The sequence below is a fragment of the Nicotiana tabacum genome, chromosome 17, assembly GCF_000715075.1.
Source record: "Nicotiana tabacum cultivar K326 chromosome 17, ASM71507v2, whole genome shotgun sequence".
Classification (NCBI taxonomy): Eukaryota; Viridiplantae; Streptophyta; class Magnoliopsida; order Solanales; family Solanaceae; genus Nicotiana; species Nicotiana tabacum.
The window spans coordinates 117,326,908-117,333,642 of NC_134096.1; positions in this window are offsets into that span (position 1 = coordinate 117,326,908).

Genomic DNA, 6,735 nt, shown 5'->3' on the forward strand with positions numbered 1-6,735 from the left:
AATAATGTTATTTGTCCATATATTTTTATAAAGAAAATGGCATCAAAATTTATTATACTTGCTGTTTATGTTGATGACATAAATATTGTTGGAACTCGAGAAGAGCTCCAAAAGGCAATTGAATATCTTAAGAAAGAATTTGAGATGAAAGATCTTGGAAAGACAAAACTTTGTCTTGGTCTGCAAATTCAATATTTAGCAGACGAGATCTTTATCCATCAATCTTCCATATATAAAGGGTCTTAAAACGCTTTTACATGGATAAAGCGCACCCATTGAGTACACCAATGATTGTTCGATCACTTGAAGTGAATAAGGACCTGTTCCGACCTCCAGAAGAGGATGAGGAACTCCTTGGTCCTGAAACACCCTATCTCAGTACAATTGGTACACTTATGTATCTTGTTAATGCTATAAGGCCTGACATAGAATTTTCTGTTAATTTACTAGCAAGATATAGCTCTTCTCCTACACAGAGATATTGGAATGGGATTAAGCATATATTGCGATATTTAAAGGGAACTCTTGATATGGGTTTGTTTTACGCTAACAAAGGTAGTGCAGATCTTGTTGGTTATGTAGATGCAAGTTATTTATCTGATCCTCATAAAGCTCGATCTCAAACCGGGTACGTGTTTACATGTGGAGGTACTATCTTATCATGGCGCTCCACAAAGCAATCTATTGTTGCTACTTCTTTAAATCATGCTGAGATAGTAGCTATTCATGAAGCAAGCAGGGAATGCGTATGGTTGAGATCAGTGATTCATTTCATTCGAGAAAAATATGGTTTGGAATGTGATAAAAGATCCACAATTTTATACGAAGACAATGCTACATGCATAGCCCAATTAAAGGGAGGATTTATAAAAGGAGATAGAACGAAGCACATTTCACCAAAATTATTCTACACACATGATCTTCAGAAAAATGGTGACATTGATGTGCAACAAATCCGTTCAAGTGACAATCCGGCAGATTTGTTCACTAAGTCTTTGCCAACTTCAACTTTTGAGAAGATGGTATACAAGATTGGAAGCAGAGACTCAAATATTTGAAATAAGGTTTTCATCAGGGGGAGTGAAATACGCACTGTACTCTTTTTTTCTTACTAAGGTTTTTTTTCATGGGGTTTTTTTTGTAAGGTTTTTAATGAGGCAGCTAGAAATGAGTATTATTAAATATGTGTACTCTTTTTTCTTCACTAGATTTTTTCCCACTGGGTTTTTCCTAGTAAGGTTTTAATGAGGCACATTATCTTTTAATGAACATCCAAGGGGGAGTGTTATGAAAATATTATATTGTGGATGTCCATTCATTACTCCGCTATAGATAATCTTCCTGAAGAAGATTATCCATTTAGTACTCTGTTGAAGTTTATCTACAAGCAGCTGATAAAGGCAGGTTGCAAGCAACTCAATGAAATGATTTGCAGCAGCTTCTTATTAAACAGACAGGTTACAAGCAGCTCATGCAGACAACTTACAAGCAGCTAAAGAAAAGCCTTGCAGCTGCTTCCTGAAAAGCCTCGCAGCTGCTTCCTTTCTTCTATAAATAGAGGAGTTTTCAGTTCATTATGAACATAAGTTTGAAAGTTGAATAAAATATCAATCTCCCTCTATACTTGTCTTCAGTTTATTTCTTTTATAGTCTTTATTTTATAACACTATGTAAATTATCTCCCACTATTCATGAGTTTATCCGCAAATTAAAAAAAAAAGAATGAGAACAGTATTATAAGAAATATCAAATTATGGTGCTACTCTTCCTCTATAATATTTATCTCAAATACTTAATGACATATTCAATGACATATTTTCTTCACTTTTTATGCCAATGTAAATGCCTTGTAATGGATTGGAAAACACACCCAATTGAATAAGAAATAAGAATCTCTTCTCCCTTTCTCTCTATATCTCTTAGCTTGTTTTTTTCTTGTTCTATATTGTTAATTTGAGTTATATTTCATAACACGTTATAAGCACAAGACTCTATCGTCTCAAGAAGCTTTTTGAGAAGACTAAGGTATAACTTTTCTCCTTTTTTAATTATGACTGATATTATGAAAAGAAAGTTCATTGCCCTTGAAATTTCGGGTAAGAACTATATGACATGGGTGTTGGATGCTGAAATCCATTTAGATGCAATGGGTCTTAGAGACGCCATTAAAGACAAAATAAAATATCTACCCAAGACTGTGCTAAGGCCTTGATTTTCTTGCGCCATCATCTTGATGAAAGGTTGAAGATAGAATATCTCGCAGTCAAAGATCCACTGGTTTTGTGGAATGGCTTAAAGGAAAGATATGGCAACTTAAAGTCGGTCACTCTTCCACAAGCACAATATGATTAGGCTCATCTGAGGCTCCAAGACTTTAAGTCTATTTCTGAATATAATTCTGCGATGTTCAGAATTACTTCTAAATTGAAACTCTGTGGATATACTATCATTGATTATGATATGCTTGAAAAAACGTTCACAACGTTGCATGCCTCCAATATGTTCTTGCAACATCAGTACCGAGAGAAAGGTTTCAAGAAGTATTCTGAGTTGATTTCTCTTCTCCTTGTGGTTGAATGAAATAATGACTTGCTCATGAGAAATCACGAAAATCGACTCACTAGGTCTACACCATTGCCTGAAGTGAATGAGGTGTATTCCCATTATTCTAATATTATTCTAAGCGTGGAAAAGGGCGTGGCCCTGTTCGTGGTCGTGGTCGTGGCCGTGGCCAAGGAAGAAATTTTTCTGGTGTAAATCACCCCCCAAAGAAAAATAACCACCAAAAGTGGAAAGGGCCAAGGGCAAATGGTTCAGAAACTGAATGTTATCATTGCGGTGAAAAAGGGCATTGGGCAAATATTTGTCGCATACCAAAATATTTGGTTGAGCTTTATCAAACATCTCTAAAGAATAAAGCTCCTGAAACTAATTTTGTCTATGACAATAAATTTGACATCACCCACTTGGATGTGGCAGATTTTTTTGAGTACCCTGATGGAAAAATAAACCACTCGATCGGTGATGGATCTATGGTTAAAGATGATTGAGCAGTTTGATTTTTATGTTTTCCTATTCGTAGTATCTAATGAATAAATATCTTGTAATTTTATTGCACTTAATAATACTTCTTATGTAATTTTTAAAAATATATGTATTTCCTAAATTTCATAAATTTCACAAACAAGGAGTAATATCTAAGTAATTAGTTTCCTAGTCTCACTGATCTTTTAATGCCTTTTGATTTTTCTTTACGTTACTTTAATTCTCTTTAAGAAGAAGTTTACAAGCACCCTGGAATAACTTTTGTTACTTCACCCTTAATTGTTTTCATGTACATGGATGAAATATTATGAATAAAGAAAAGAGAAGCAGCTAAGTATGTTCTTTTCTTACACAGATCAATTGTTTTTCACACAATGTATAGGAAAATGCAAATAACTTATACATGTAAATAAATTTGTTGTAGTTGTATTAGTCATATGTGTAATGTACTTATAATTGTATTATTTTTGCTGCGTAATTATTTGTATAATAATTAAAATTTGCTAGAAAATGCATTAAAAGGTCACTATTGAATTATTGGTTTAGCTTTATTTATTTTTCCTTTTTCTCTAAAAATACTAATATTTATTCATATACTTTTTTTGTATGTCAAACCATGGGAAGAAAATATGGATATCTTTCAAAGCAAACTTGGATCAAAGTTCAATTGTAAAAATATTTGCTTAATTGATTCATGTACAACACATACAATATTCAAAGAGAAGAAATATTTCTCTCATTTAAGTATGTGTAAGGCAGATGTTACTACAATTTTCGGTAGTAGTAATCTAATTGAAGGCTCTGGAAGAGCTAATATAACTCTGCCTAAGGGAACAATACTTATCATAGAGAATGCAATGTTCTCCTCCAAGTCCAAGAGGAACTTGTTGAGTTTTAAAGATATCCGTCGAAATGGATTTCATATTGAGACAATAGATGAGAATAATCTCGAATATCTCATCGTTAACAAGAATGTCTCTGGCCAGAAAGGGTTATTAAGAAATTCCCATCTTTATCTTGTGGCATATATTGGACAAGAATTAGTGCAATTGAGGTACATTCTATCGTAAACCAAAAGGTTTCTAATTCCAATACTTTTGTACTTTGGCATGATCGATTGGGATATCCTCGATCAATTATGATGAGACGAATTATAGAGAACTCAAATGGGCATCCATTAAAGAATTTAAAGATTCTTTTAAATAATGAGTTTTCTTGCACTTCTTGTTATCAAGGCAAGTTGATTATTAGACCATCACCAACAAAGGTTGGGATTGAGTCCCCTGCGTTTTTGGAACGTATACAAGGGGATATTTGTGGATCTATTCACCCACCTAGTGGGTCATTTAGATATTTTATGGTCTTAATAGATGCATCTTATAGATGGTCTCATGTGTTCCTATTTTCATCTCGCAACCTGGCATTTGCAAAATTAATTGCACAAATAATTCGATTACGGGCACAGTTTTCCAATAATCCAATTAAGTCTATTCGACTTGATAATGCTGCTGAGTTTTCATCCCAAGCATTTAATAATTATTGCTTATCAATTGGGATAAAAGTGAAACATATTGTAGCTCATGTTCACACTCAAAATGGCCTTGCAGAGTCTTTGATTAAACGTCTGCAATTGATAGCAAGACTGTTACTCATGAAAACGAAATTACCCACTTCTGTTTGGGGTCATGCCATTTTGTATGCAGCAATGCTAATTCGTCTCAGACCGACAAATTATCATAAATATTCCCCGTTATAATTAGTTTTGGGTCATGAACCTAATATATCTCATCTAAGAATTTTTGGATGCGTTGTATATGTGCCTGTAGTACCGCCATATCGCACCAAGATGGATCCCCAAAGAAGGTTAGGAATATATGTTGGGTTTGAATCGCCCTCCATTATTCGCTACCTCGAAACATTAATGGAAGATTTGTTCACTGCTTGATTTACAGATTGTCGATTCGATGAGGCACTTTTTCCAAAATTAGGAGGAGAAATTGGTGAAATTAAACGGAAAATTTTGTGGAAAAATCCATCATTGTCTCATCTTGATCCACGTGCCTCTAATTATAAAAAAAGGTACAAAAGATTATCCAATTGCAGAAAATAGCAAATCAAATGCCGGATGCATTTACGGATCTGAAAAGGATAACGAAATCACATATCCCTGTAGAAAATGTTCCAATCCGTATTGATGTCCCTGCTGGACAATCTTCTAGTGTCATAGCTAATGAGTCAAAAGCACGCCTAAAGCGTGGCAGACCATTGGGTTCTAAGGATCGAAATCCTAGAAAAAAGAAAATAAATGATCAAGATGACACTACGAAAGAGTCTCATAAAAAAAACCCATGATTTAACCAATCCCGAGATACATGAGGATATCGATGAGTCTGAGACTCAAGAAAATAAGGAACTATCAATAAATCCAATCGATATTAAGACAAATTTGAATCGATTGAATATAGTGATGGATTATGTCTTTGCATACAATGTTGCATCTAGCATTATGCAAGATAATGAGGATCTTGAACCTCAATCTGTTGGAGAATGTCGACAAAGACGTGATTGGCCAAAATGGCAAGAAACAATCCAATCTGAGTTAGATTCACTTGCGAAACGTGAAGTATTTGGGTCTGTAGTCCAAACACCTAATGTTATTAAACTTGTTGGCTATAAATGGGTCTTTGTACGTAAAAGGAATGAGAAAAATGAGGTACAAAGATATAAGGCACGCCTTGTTGCACAAGGATTTTCACAAAGGCCTGGTGTCGATTATGAAGAGATGTATTCTCCTGTTATGGATGCTATAACGTTCTGTTATCTCATTAGTCTTGCTGTCTATGAAAAGCTTGACATGCATTTAATGGATGTGGTTACATCCTACCTATACGGATCACTTGATAATGAGTTATACATGAAAATTCTCGAGGGATTTAAAATGCTTGACGTACATAATTCAAATTCCATGAAAATGTTTTCAATCAAATTGCAAAGATCTTTGTATGGTCTAAAACAATCAGGAAGAATGTGGTATAACCGCCTTAGTGAAAATTTATTAAAGGAATGTTATATAAATGATTCCATTTGTCCATGTGTTTTTATAAAGAAAACAACATCAGAGTTTATTTTACTTGCTGTATATGTTGATGACATAAACCTTATTGGAACTCCTACAGAACTCCAAAAGGCAATTGATTATTTAAAGAAGGAATTTGAGATGAAAGATCTCGGAAGGACAAAATTATGTCTCGGTTTGCAAATTGAACATTTGGCAAACGGAATTTTTGTTCATCAATATGCCTACATAGAAAAGGTATTGAAACGGTTTTACATGGATGGAGCACATCCATTAAGTACTCCGATGGTTGTTCGATCACTTGATGTGAATAAGGACCTGTTCCGACCTCAAGAAAAGAATGAAGAGCTTCTTGGTCCTGATGTACCATATCTTAGTGCAATTGGTGCACTAATGTATCTTTCTAACACTACAAGGACTGACATAACATTTTCAGTTAATGTCTTAGCAAGATATAGCTCAGCTCCTACAAGGAGACATTGGAATGAAATCAAACACATATTGCGGTATCTAAAAGGGACTATCGATATGGGCTTATTTTATGACAATGATTGCAGTCCCTATCTTGTTGGTTATGCCGATGCTGGGTATTTATCTGACCCACACAAGGCTCG